This window comes from Durio zibethinus, chromosome 7 (genome assembly GCF_047325235.1).
Source record: "Durio zibethinus cultivar Kanyao isolate XHJ-2024 chromosome 7, ASM4732523v1, whole genome shotgun sequence".
NCBI lineage: Eukaryota > Viridiplantae > Streptophyta > Magnoliopsida > Malvales > Malvaceae > Durio > Durio zibethinus.
Genome location: NC_143168.1, coordinates 15,677,361 through 15,691,792, shown reverse-complemented (window position 1 = coordinate 15,691,792; position 14,432 = coordinate 15,677,361). Strand labels below are relative to the sequence as shown.

The 14,432-nt window shown below is 28.6% G+C and overlaps 1 long non-coding RNA gene across 1 annotated transcript; it reads left to right on the top strand.

Annotated features, from left to right (window-relative positions):
- Positions 1-9,931: 9,931 nt before the first annotated feature.
- Positions 9,932-13,347, top strand: LOC149518023 (uncharacterized). Its single transcript, XR_016343507.1, has 2 exons — positions 9,932-11,219; positions 13,074-13,347. It is a non-coding gene; the product is annotated as an uncharacterized LOC149518023 (long non-coding RNA).
- The last annotated feature ends 1,085 nt before the right edge of the window (positions 13,348-14,432 follow it).

Sequence of the window (14,432 nt, the reverse complement as noted above, 5' to 3'; positions counted from 1 at the left end):
TTTTAGAGAGCTTTGAAGTTTTTTTTTTGTTAGAAAAAAAAGTTTAAAATGAAAGAAAAAAAAAACATTAGGCTTTTATAGTTAACAAAACAAAAAATCAAACAATCTCGCACATCGACCTGGAATGTATTAGGGGTTTACTCGTTTGACCTAAGCTAAGGAGTTGTTATGAGCCTTAGACTGGTTCAATGAAACCAATAGTGAACCAGTCAAACCATTGACATGTTAGCCTTCTCGCAAAAATTGAACTGATCTAAACCCTATTGAACTGGCCTAAATTGCTCAAATTGGACTGAACTACCCCTCGATTGCTAACAGCCTTTTTTCTTGTAATTTTTTTATTTCAAATTATTTGAATTATTTATTAATGCACATTGTGTTTTAAATACCTAGAATAAATATATATTTTTTAGAAATAGGAAAATTGATGTTTAAAAATTAGTAAATTAAGAAATATGTGCATGAAAAACATGAAAAAAATAACAAAATGAATAAATAATAAAAAATAAAGATGATAAAAAGAATGAAAATCTCCAAAGATGAAATATTAGGAAAGTTCGAATAGCGATTCCTTAAAATCTTTAAGTAAGGATAGTTTTCTAAAAATACTGCTAAGTAATAGAATATTTAGATCAATACAAAAGATTTTTCATTCATTTATTTTCCTAAAAAATATATAACATAATAATGATAAAAAAGGAAAATAATGAAAAGGAAAAATAACTCTTTCATTTAATAAGATAAATGTAAAAAAAAATCATAATTAAAAAAATAAAAATAAAATGAGAATAAAAATAAGTAAGAATAAAAAAGGGAAGGAAAAAAAAATGAAAATCTCCAAGGATGAGATTTTAAGTCTGATTAGGTATTCCTAAAAAATCCCTAGATGAGAAAAATTTTCTATATTATTGCTAAAGTAGTGAAATATAGGACAATTTTCAACAAAAAAATTCTTGTTTACTCTTCCTTATTAAAAAAATAAAATGAATTTTTATATATTGCAATAATGTTACGAATTAATCAATTACAAAAATAAACAAAATCTCTGACGATAAAATTTAAAGAAGTCCGAGTAATGATTCTTTGGGAATCTTTAGGTGAGAATATTATCTACAGTGTTGCCAATATATTGGAGTATTTAGAATAATTTTTTATAAAGATTTCTTATTTGCCTTTAATAAAGAAAAAAAGAAATGCTTTTACTGAAAAAGGGAAGTATCACTTGGTTTAAATTTTAAGCATTATTTTATGCATTTTAAATATTGATTTTGAGGATAAATATGGACTACTGAAGATGGAATTCATAAGAAGTCTGAATAGTAATTATTAAAAAATTCCTAAGTGAGAAAGTTTCTTTTAATATTGCTAGAGTATTGAAATATTTTTTAGAATTGTTCAATACATAAGGTTTTTATTTATTTTTCAAGTGAAAATTTTTTAAAAAGGGATTTTTGATGCAATAAGAGAAATTACAAAAATAATTTTTAAACATCAAAGTTACGACTTTTTGGTCATAATTAAATGATAACATAATTAATTGGTATTGTTTTTAAAATACATGTTGTGGTGGTGCTAATCTATACATAACTGTATTCCCTAACCTAAATTATTTTTGTAGACCCAAAAATTATCTTTTTAATAAAGTTTTAATTAATTTTAATATTTTATTAAAAATATAAGTTTTAAAAGGTGACCAATCGCACTTAGCCAAAAAAGATTGGTGGCAATTCTTTCTGTTATTAAATTCATTTAATGGTTTCAAATTGTTATGATTGCTTGACGGATCCATTGGGAAAGCAATTTTTTTTTAGAGTTAGGCCAAAATTAATTATTTATTATCCTTAATTTTGATTTAATGGTTTTAATTGGTATTTAACTTTAATTTTCTTGATTTTGTTTTTTTAAGAATAATAATAATAAAAAAAAACACGTTTGCATCCCGTTTTAACAATGTCATCCATTCGTTATTTGCTTAATTATTTTATGCCTTGTATATATTATCTTTAAATTGTGAAGCACTTAGGATAAGGATTATGTTACACTTTACCTTCATACACACAATAGTGCATTTATATTATAGATGAGCTCTATACTCAGGCTCCAATCTTTTTAGGCGTGGGTAAAGTGCCTATGCTCTCATAAGGAGATAATCTCTCAAATGGCAACCAAAATGTTCTTACTTAGATTGAACCTTTTCTGCCCATAGCCTATCTTGGGTGAGGATCAGAGTGTCTTACTAGTTTATAATATACAATAATATGAGGAACAATTTGGGAACCTCTTAAAGGTGGATGAATCTAAACCAAGCATATAATAAGCCATAAAGACTAGCCTTAGTTAGAGCCATGCTAATTTTTCTTGTAGAACTTATCCTAATTTAGAACAAATGAAGAGATAATTTGTTGTACCACATTTTTTAGGGATAATAATATGAAAAACTAGAAACTTTGAAAACAAAGATCTTCTTTCGATAAAAAGCATTCTGAGATAATGTCTAATTTAAGCTAAATCGCCTTGTGCATGTGCAAGATTTGCATTTTCATTTTTTTTATTATTATTCATTTCATGTTTCCATAAAAATGTTCTTTTCAAACCTTTGTGCTTATAAGAAAAAAAACTTAAAAAAAATTTTTTTTGGCATTTTAATAATTAACATTTATATTTTTTTTGCTTGCTCTTTTTGAAAATGATTATAGCTAATTTCTTTATTTTGGAAAAATATACTTAAAGCTTTTGGGTCTTTTTTTTTATTTTTTCAATAAAATAAGTAAAAACTCCTTTCTTTCATTCAAAAAATGTTTGAATTCTTGTTGTTTCATGTATTTCTTCCCTTTGAAAAAGAAAATAATCTTTTTTCTTTACTTTAAATGTTGTTTTATTACTTGCATTTCATGATATTTTATTCTTTTTCATTTCATCTCACATCTATAAATAAACTGACATTTGTGTGCATTGCATCTCAAGTAAACATATCTCATCATGCATACAATATATTAGTATATTTCATATTTGTATGTCATTATGTTTCATGCATATGGATTCACAAATTACATTTTATGTGAACACATCGTATTACCACTATAACATGACATTGCGTTCAATGCATACACATTTACATGGGTGGTATAAATTTTGACATTTGGTCATCGTATGTAGGTAAATATTCATCTTTCAAGCATCCATATACCTCAATCACATTTTGTACCACTCATGCATTCATAATCATGTCATGCACATTCACCATTATGTAAAGTAGATTTGATCTCGCTTCTTTCAATGAATAAGAGTTTAGTAGTGTTGATTTCTTACTAAATCTTTTGGGAGTAGTTTTGTTCACAACATAAAAGATTATAGTGTAGGAATAAAAATAATTAAGAAAACCTATAAGAAGATAAAAGAGAGGATGACAAAAACTCTTGAAAGCATTAATCTACAAATGGTAGAACTAAAACAAATGTTAACAAATTTATCAAAAGGTAAAGAAGCTGTTAACACCTTTGACCTAAGAGACAAGGCAAACACTACTAGAGGTGAACTATTGCACTCGCTGGGGTATACAATGCCACATTCCTAAACTTTTAAAGATTTGCATTCACTACTAGTAAGTGAGTAGCCTTATGCCTTTCATAATGTAGGCTTATTTGCAAACCTATGACCTGATCTAGTACATGTCACCTTGGGATATAGTCCCATTGATCCCATTTAAGTTCTGAACCTAGACAACATTAATGAACAATAAAAAATTGAAAAATATGTCAAAGTCCAGTGGGAACACTGAAACACAAAACAAATATGACATGTTAGAAGAAATGCTTCGAATAATAGAGAAAAGTGATGTCTTTAGAAACATCGACGTGAATAAGCTCAATTTAGTCTTTGACCTAATTCTCCTTGCAAAATTCAAGATTCCAAACTTTAAAAAAAATGATGGAACTAGGTGCCTATCCACTCATTTCATGATGCTTTGTAAAAAAAAAAGATAGGTTATACCTATAATGAAAGACTTCTAATTCACTACTTTCAGGGCAGCTTAATAGGGTCGACAGTTAGGTGATACATCCAATTAGATCAAACCCAAATACGTTTACAGAAAGATCTTATGTGAGCCTTTATTGTTCAATATAAACATGTGATTGACTTGGCTCCCAATAGATTGTCTTTACAAACCATAGAAAAAAAAGCTAATGAAAACTTTAAAGAGTACACCCAATGGTGGAGAGATATAGCTATTCTAGTACAACCACCCCTAACAAATAAAGAAATCACTGTTTTATTTGTCAACACCCTAATTGCTCATTTTTAAGAAAGAATGATTAGAAATATCACTATAAACTTTGCTGATATCGTGATTTTTAGGGAAATGATAAAAAATGTAATCAAGAATGACAGGATTGAGTTGAAAGATACGATTGATGTAAAAAAAGGTAGTACATCAAAAAAATGAAGAAGAGGTACAAGCAATCACACTTAAAAGAGATTTGTTGAAGAATTTTATCCCTTGCAATCTTAATTTTCTTCATCAACCCTACTACCCAATCATAGGTAGCATTTCTAAAGTCTATCCCTTTATCAACCAACCTAATAGTTAGGTTTTCAGACAAATCTCCATCTCAAATGGCCACTTACGATCGTATTCCTACATCTGGGTCTACCATTCAACTAACAAGAAGTCAAAAAAGATCAAAAGATAGCCAATAAAAACTCTAAATCTTTATTTCTCATTTTTTTACCGTTGCTATATAAGGTCAGTACCTCACTCCTATGCTTTTGAAAATAACTCCAAATTAATCAACAAAAAGTTATGGTCTAGATAGCAAATATGATTATCACATGAGAGTAATTGGTCACTCAACTGAAAAAAATAGGTAGTTGAAAGAAAAGATTTAGCATCTTTTCAATGGTGTCATCTTGACCTCCAAGCTTATGGAGTAATGAAAATCCACTTTGTATTAAATCTAGTTGTGAAATTTAAAGAATTAAGATACAAAAGAGAGTTTCAAGTCTTAGATGATTAAAAGTGATTCCTAAGCTTTTAAAGTTTTATTTGCTGTACATATCCATGATGTGCACATGATGTTGTTAAGTTGTATCTATTACATGGAATCCATATTTTTGGATTTTTGAATAAGTGTTTTATAGTTGTTTTTTTTATTTTATTTTATTTATTTATTTTTCATGCAATTGTTTGAAAATAAAACCTGCATAACATACTTTCTAGATCAAGAAAAAATGAGAAGCAAAAAAAAAATAATTTTCATATTCTTCATGATAAATCCAAAGAGTTGGTGATCACTATTTGGAATGAACCTCAAAAAACATCTTTTTGCAAACACTTTCATGACCTAAACCACTTGGTGAAAACCATTCAAGAACTTGATATTTCAATAGGGCATATGTTTCAAACCCATTTTCACCTGATCATACCATGACATATAAAAAGGCGATAATCTTTCTTTAGCTAGTTATCGATAAAATAGTTACTTAGAAAAGGTTTGTTTATATTTTTTGAAAATATAGCAAATGTGACACTCTTCATGAAAAGATCTAATGTTAGTAATTTGATGTGTCAAGATCTTGCTAGCTCTTTGTAAATAAAATCATTCACTCAAACTTTACCAAATGGCTACAAATACACGATGTTTCAATTCTCTTCCCAAATTGATCATTGTTTAATGTCTTGGAGTATATTAAACAAAAGAACAAGATCACTGATTGCCTTGAAGATAGCTTATGCTATAACTATTTTTTTAGTGGGATGATATGATCAATCTAAAAACCTTTTCAACATGATTCCTATCATCATATGACTTTTTTTCGTATGGTATATTAGGATAGAAAACCTTTTATGAATTGTGTATGAGTTGTGCAGGCATCAAGAAAATGGTAAAAAAAGAAAAAAAAAAGAAAAGGCAAAATTAATTGTTACATCATGTAGTTGGGATATTTTAAAAAAAATCCAAAGAAAATGTAAAAAAAAAATCAAAAATTAAAAAGAACTAGAATGAGAAAATGAGAAAACCCAGGATAAAAAAATAACCATATTTCATTATCCTTTCTCAAATATAAAAGTGATCCATTTGTTACCTTTTTAAGCCAAATAATTCTTTTTAAATGAACCTTCAGCAAGAATCACATTTCATATCGAGGGGCAAAGATAAAAAAGGATCTTTTCAAGAATAATGTATTATATTTATTAAGGGGCAAATGTTAAATAAATTAAATTTTAGAGGTTTAAACTTGTCTCATCAAGAGTGGAAAAAAACACAAAATAAAATAAAAGATAAATAATGTAATGGAATGGTGATATTTGAAAAGAGGAATAACAAATGTCTCCAAAAAAATTCATAGGAAATGATTCTTGATTTGATAACCTCAAACAATACTTTAGGCATCTTTATCCTTTTATTTAAAAACCCCAACCTTACCTTACGTTACAAGCTATGAAAAGTTCATTTTAATCAAGCATAAGTATTTAAATTAAAGAACATTTTCCTTGAGAAGTTATCATAACCAATGAAGTTTTTGCCATTTTTTCTTTGTGAAAATTATCCTTTTTGAGCCATGAGTCCATTCAAATGATGTGAAAATTTTAATACATGATGGAACAATCAAGAACAAAGAAAAAGCAAAAAAACAAAATGAGAGAAGAATGTCACTCTAAGGTGAAAACTCTAAAATGGGTGGTCTAGAGCAATTTTGAAGGCTTTGTAGCCAGTCTTAATGCCTAATGAAGTAAAATAGGTCATATGAAGCAACTCAAGCTTTTGAAATATTCGAGAATGTTGATGCCTTGAGAGTTGAAAATCTATCCAAAGGATTAATTCTAAAAATTTAAGCCTTTTTCTTCTATTCTTAAATGACCTTTCACAATCTTGAACCTTTCACAACTAGTCTTAACATCATTCAAAGTGCCATGTTGGAAGACTAAATAGAGTGTCAAACATGTTTAGTTCTCAAAGAATTTATACTTTTTTAAAAAATTCATGTTTTATTTGTAAGCCTAAATGAAAGATCATTCATATTTGTTATAAGCCAAAGTGGATTGTTCCCGTCTGACTACATCTACAGCTTACTTCCAACTAAACCTTCCAGCTTTAATATAGAAATCTACGTTGCAATTTTGAATCTAATTTTTATATATGTTGTAGATTTATAGATTAGAAACTTGTGTAAAAATTTGAACAAAAACTAACAAGATCAACATTAACAATATCACAAACAATTTAAGTGAATGGAAAAATATGAAAATTGAGCTAAAAATTTATTTAAAATGTAAAGTTTATTCCAAGTTTTGGAAAGATAGCATAAAAATACACTAGAACATATAATTTGGCAACAATTTTCAATGAAGAAAGCTAGAAAAAATGTTTGAAATCTAAAAAAATCTAAAAACAAAATAAAAAATAAAAATACAAAAAAAAAATTGTAAACCTAAGCTAAAAGTCTCTAAATGGCCGGCCTTCTCCCTTTATTTATAAGTAAAAGGGAGGGATGTGAGTCCTAAAAATATCCAAAGGCTTCATACTTGCTACTGGTGTATGTCTGGGTCACACCTGGTACATGACTGGGATGTTTGTTCTTTTCTTGGTGGTTGGCTCTTTTTCAACAAATTTGAGCTTCATCTCTTCACATGCATTTGCTTCAACGAAGTCAACTTAATAGTTAATCATATCATCTAAAAATGCCACATTAGCTCTTCAATTTGGTACACTCCATCCTAGCTTAGGTAGCATTGCATGCTCCTTCAATCTTTTCATGCACCTATGCACATTTCCTGCGTCAACATCTCTTATATCCTCATATAATTTTTTTTCTTTGCAAAAAGTTTCAACACTTAATGAACATTTTTATCACACATTTTACTTAAAAAAATATATGAAAATAATACTAAAAAAAATCAAGCAAAAAAGTTAATAAACCTTCTTAAGTGTCAATGTGACCTATTAACACTAATATAGGCCATTTGCACAAATTTGCATAAAACAAAACCCCCCACATTTTATCCAAATTGATCAAAATTTCTCATATTCTTTAATCGCACTTACACATAAGACAAATGTGTATTTATGAGTATTTTTACCAAAAATGCCAAAGAACAAGCTAAGATATAAGTTAAATGACACTAAAATTAAGCATGAAAAAGCTAAAATTTAAGTGCAATCAGTAAGCACAACATCAACAAATTTTTTCATGACGTGACCAATGAACTTTTCAAAGTATAGGGTAAGGGTATTGACAAATAAGATAGTTATTTCCTTTTTGATCAGTAGTAGTTGTACTTGGGCCGCGAAATCCCTTAATCTATGGACATACTCCTTAAAAGTCTTAGCAGCCCTTTTTTTTTATATTTTGTAGGGTCAACCTATCTGATGCCATGTTTAACACGTATTTATATTGTGCTATAAAAGTTCTAGCCAAATTTTTTCATGAGTGAATTTTGCTCTAGTCCAATTAGACATACCACCTTACTATAAAGGCGATAAGATTATCATGAAAACAATGGATCAACAACTTATTATTATGAGTAAGGCCCATCATCTTTCAATAGTATATAGTGATGTATGTCAAAGAGCATTTTATTCTATCATATTTTTTAAAATCTATGTCTTTAAACTTTGAAAAAATAATGAGATCAGGCACTAAACTTAATTTTTTGGCGTCACTACTCCCAAACACATCATGCCTTTCTATTGCCTTTAACCTCTATTCCAGTAGGTCGTATTTATTCCTTATCCCTATATTTCCTATCGGCTTTAACACCTTTTTCAGTTTCTCCTTTTCTTTAGGATTATCCAAGTTAGGTATAGTAATAGGGTCAACCAAAATCCTAAAATTTCATAAAAAACCAACCGAATACGAAAAAAAAATAAAAAACAAAAAATTTCAATGCCTTTAATTGCTCTCGATTGCTTATTATCCCCTTATTGTATGATTTCTATTCATGTGTTCTTATTGTGTGTTGAATGATTTATATAGGGATTCAATTCCTTTCAATTTTAGAAAAATTAATTCACCCAAATTTGTGATGATTTTTCTTTTTTATGACAATCAAGATAAAAAGAAAAACCATAATCTAACATTGATTTGTAAAATGCCATGATTTAGTTTCCTTTTTGCCCTGACTTTATTTTTGGGATTAATGCTAATATATTCCCATAATTTTTTAGATTTTAACCCGACTTCAAACATGTTTTTTTTCCTTCTTTTTAAATAAACTAAAATTGAAATTATCTACTTGGACTCCAAGCCCAATCAAAGCCGAATAGTCAAAAATCTAATTTGAAGATGCAATTTGCATGAATCTAAAATTGACCCTAAATAATCAAATCAACAAAATTATCTCAACAATTCAATTAAAACACCTTGACGAAATATGGTGTCTATACTACCCATCCACATAAACTCTGATAACACCTAAAATTATAATAAATTTACATATCAAAATGGGTGCAAAAATTTAAAATTTTGGTTGAATTAGGTACTGTTAATGTTGTTTTCTTGATTTTAGGTTTTAAGGCCATGAGATGTGAAATCATGTAACCATGCAATCCATGCATGCAAGATGATTTTTAGCCATTCAAGGAAGATAGCAATCGAACTTTTTTTGACCAATTCCACCTATCCATGTGGCCAAGGAGGAGTTTACATGCATAAGGACACTTTCATATCACTCACATTCGACTATGGCAAGATTCAAAAAGATTTGAACTGTTTGACTTACACAAAAACTTAACCATTCAGTCAATTCAAATTCAAAAAAAGATAGTGCACATTTGATGAAGTTTTGCAAGCACAAGAAGTCTCATCTCCCATCTCCATTCAGCTACGTCAAATTTCAATAAGACTTCAAACAATTTCAAGCTCACGTGGTCACTACCCCATTTGGCCAAAGATGTTTTCATGCAAAGAAGACTCCTTTGTGTACCTTTTGAAGAAATGTGTAGTAAAAGAAAGACTTTTACTATTTGAACTAAAGGAATTTGGATTTAATTCAATCACCTTATCTTGTAATCCTACCTTAGCCAAATCAAGGATGAAGATTAAAGTATAATGGATTTCAAGATTGATCAATAGCCAAGATGAACTACATGGAAGCATATTCGACCAAGCTTCTTCAAGAACTATAACTCCCATTCGGTCAAAACTCTTTGGAGATCAAGATAAACTTCATCCTTTAGTATTTAAGTAGAAATCAAACTCTTGTAATTTCCATCCCTTAAGGTGGAACCTATGTTTATAAATAGGTTAGGCTTCTTCACTTGTAAATCATCCCATTCTTCTCCTCTCTTTTCCCTTTCTTTTCTTAGTCTTTTTTTTAGTTTTCCTTTAGTTTTAGTTATTAGGTTAGGTGACAAATTTGAAAACAACAAAGTTATTTTCTAAAATTCTTTTCTTGAATACAATTGTTTTCTTAAATTCTTCCTTTAATACAAGCATTCTTTCTATTCAAGATCTAGTTTTCAACTCTTTTCTCTTTTATTAGTTTCAGCTATAACTTTTTTATGTTCTACAAGCTTTTGGCATTCATATATCCTCCTATGTTTTCAAAAGCAATCTTTATTTCTTTTAGTTATATTTAGCCACACCTCTTTTATTTACCAAGTAATAGTTGGTAGAGTAAAGATCTAGATCTATAATCCTTTCTACATTGCTTCCTTAATTTGTTTTCCAACCTACTCTAGTATTCATTTGTTTAGATATAAAAAATTAGGTTTTCACCATTGATACTTGAATCTACCCAACGTTATAATCTATAATTCTATGAGAGACAATACTTGAATACTTATCACTTTCTTACTTGATCGATCCGTGGACTTGTGATATTGCGAAAATAGGCTATTGGACTCTTAATGGAAGTAAATTTTATTCTTGGGGTTAATTAAGTCATTAAAATGTATTTTTAGAGATTGTTCTGACCTTTGAAAGTATTGGAAAGAGTAAAAGAAAAGGGGAGAGGAGAAAACGAGTAAATGAAAGAGAAGGAAAGTTTGGCAAAGAAAGAGAATACAGAAATGGAGAAGATGAGTAGAGGGAGAGAGAGAGAGAAGCAGTTCGAAGAGAATGAAAAAGAGAGAAATGGTTTGAAGATCCAAAAGAAGAAAAGAGAAACTAATGAGCAGAGGCGAGAAAGAGGGGGGATTGGGACTGAAATTTTGGAAGGAGCTGATATAACAACGTAAGAGCAGAGATCAGGTGGGCTCCTGGCCGTGCTGGAAATGGTAGGTGCCAAAAGACAAAACAACGATGAAATAAAGGAAATTTGGAAAAAAGAAGAAAAAAATTAAAAACGATGGTGCTATGCTTCTTATGACTTCCTTTATTGTTTAAATAGATGTTAAGTTTCGAATTTTTTGGATTAATATTCGTTTCCTTTTTTTAGTTTGGGTTTGTTGAAATTTAGTTGGCGGTGAATTGTCAGTAAATATACAAAGAGATTGTTATGCCTCTTAAATTTGGCATTTCAAAATATTGGCTTATTTTGTTGTGCCTGAAAAAGAATCCATTGGAAGAGAACGCTAGAACTTCATGTAGGTAAAAGAGAGATGGAATTTGTATTTTGGATCCAGTTTGTACATTGCTTTGGTAATTTTAAAGCCAATTCTATATGATAGGTTTCATTTAATATTTATGACTTCTGTTTAATTTTCTTTTTATCTATTTGTGCAGAGCTTATTGGATAGAAGACTATGAACTCTAGTTGGGCAATTGAAATCTTTACACCCAGATGCAGTGTTAATTTTGGTTTCTAAATTTTATTGTTATATGTTTCACAAGAACTTGACTCATTTGGAGAAAACATGAAATTGCATACTTTCCACCCCTAAAATCTTGCTAATAGAGATATAAGTTAAGTTGCTAACATTGAATGGTTAGGATTTGGGACCTGTTTTTACCATTCTTCTATCAAAATATTTTAAATGCATGGGCCATTTTTTTCCCTTATAAAACTTACGGTGATTGCTAACCTATCTTCTTTATACAATTTCAATGATAAAAATTTTGGAACTCCTTAACATTATCGAGTGGAATTTGAAGGACTAAAAATAGCAATAATTAATTACAATTAGTGTGCTAGAATATTTGAAGAGATTAAAATGAAAATTGTTGAAGATTGGCTCTATCATATCCATTTTGAGTTAGCATTGTCTTTTAGTTTTTCCCTAACATGTAAACTACTTCATATATGCAACCTATCGAATTAGAGTTTTATTGACCATCAATTTACTTTTAAAAGTTGTCGCTATAGCTGAGTGATTCTTTCGAAAAGAATGATTGGTGCTAAAATAGCTTTTAAGGCATGCATAAAATATAAAATTACCTTTTGCAGTACATTTATGTCACGTATTTGTTGAGAAAACTTCAAGGACAACTTTATGTACTTTTCATGGATAAATTGTTAACTTGGGGAAAACTCACTAAATGAAAGGAAGGTCCCAACACGAGTCAAGCATTTGTCTCATTGTTTTCATCAATTATTCTAATGCTAGTAACGGCTGACAAAATCATTTTTAACTCATACTAGATCGTGCAGGGTCATTCACATTTTAAACAGTTGTTGGACATGTATGATTTGTAATCTATAAGGCCTGTGAATATCTTTCAAAATATCTTAGCTATGTCTCATTATTGTCATTAATTATTTTTTATTGACACTGTCATGCAAGTTTGAGAATGAACTAATTGTTGAATCAGGTTAATCTCGATTGTAGATTTCGTTGCATTCCTTTAAATACGAGTAGTTTGCTTAAAATCTTAAATATCAGTTGTTTAAATGGACGTTAATCATCCAAAGTTTCTTTGTTTTATTGTTCAATCATTTGTTTTGTCAGAATAAAACATCTTTTTGATGGGAATTTGAGTATCATGAACATTTGCTAGCTGCCGTTTTCTTTTAGATTTATCATCTAATCACAAGTGTGGAGATGGTTTGGCCAAAATTAAAAATGAGCAAAGATCTGAACACATCTCTCATATTTCTTTAATCTTTATGACTATGAGCATGCCTTATGTTCCTCATCTTATAAGATTAATTGATACTTGGTGTAATTTTAACTTTGATTTCTATGTTACAGAGTGACAGAGGCCTAGTTGAAGAGAAGATGAGAAGAATGAACATGCAAGCAGCCATCATCCACTAGCCAAGAAAAGTTAGCAAAGTTGAATTTCTTAGAAGCACTTTGACTTGAAAGTGGCAAAAACTGGGAAACTTTTTATATATTAATGGAATTAAATTGTTTGCAATGGTTCCATCACCTTGATGATGCTTAGGTTGTGGAGAATGTGAATTCAATTATTGGACATATTTTAGTTCGCAAGTATTATATGCAGAATCAAGTTGGCATTCAATTTTTTTATTTTTTATTTATTTTTTGGATCAATTTTAATTTGCATTTTAAACTTTGAAAATAATTAATTCTTAATTTTTTGTGCTAGAAATTAACTCCTTATGTATAAACTCTAAAATTTGCTTTATGTACTTATCTTTACCTACTTTTCTAATAGTCAATACTATTTGTTTATATATTTTTTTGTTTTATAAGTATTTTTTATTTTTATCTTTAATTATTTAATTATTGATTTATTTTCACAAAAAATCAAAAAAATAAAAATTTAAATGTCTAAAAACAAACTAAAGAAGTAATCACATTTTAAAAGTAATTTTTAAATAAATATGTAAAAGATATATAGTCACGATTTTCAAGTTAGAAACAGACATTGTACATTCATTGCCGGAAAAGGACAACTAAGAATTGCCACCGACTGTTCCAGGTGCTATTATTTTTGCAGTTCTTTGCATTGGTCCGATACATCATGGATAAGAAGATCACAATATTGTAATTAGCAAATTTAACAATAGCTGTTATGGGTGAGATTGGGAGACTGGTAGTACACGTGGCAAGCGGACGGAGGTTCAAATAAATTTGGATTGGATTGTTTTTCATTCCATTTGTTCGAAATTTTTTTATTCAATTTGAATACTTTAGATTCAAATAATTTCACATTAAAAATTTTTTGGGTTATGACCATTTTAAATATGAATTATTTCGGACTCACTTCAATTTGAATTGAATAGACTTAGACAAATTGAATAATTTTAAAATTTTATAAGTTATAAATTTTTTATAATTTCTAATATGATAATTAATTTTATTTTTATGATAGACATACTAAAGTTAAAAATTAATAAATATTTATTACATAATAATTTTGTATTTTAATAATATCCATTACTTTTTTAATATTTTTATAAGTTTAAATAATTAAATAAATATATAAATCTAATATATAAAAGTAAAGGTCCAAAGACATTGGCTACGTAAAAAAAATCATTTTAACAACTCAACAAATTATAAATAAAATTAAATATTTATATAAATAATTTTTTACCTTTAAGTTTAAACCTAACCTATTGGACTATTAGACACTTAACC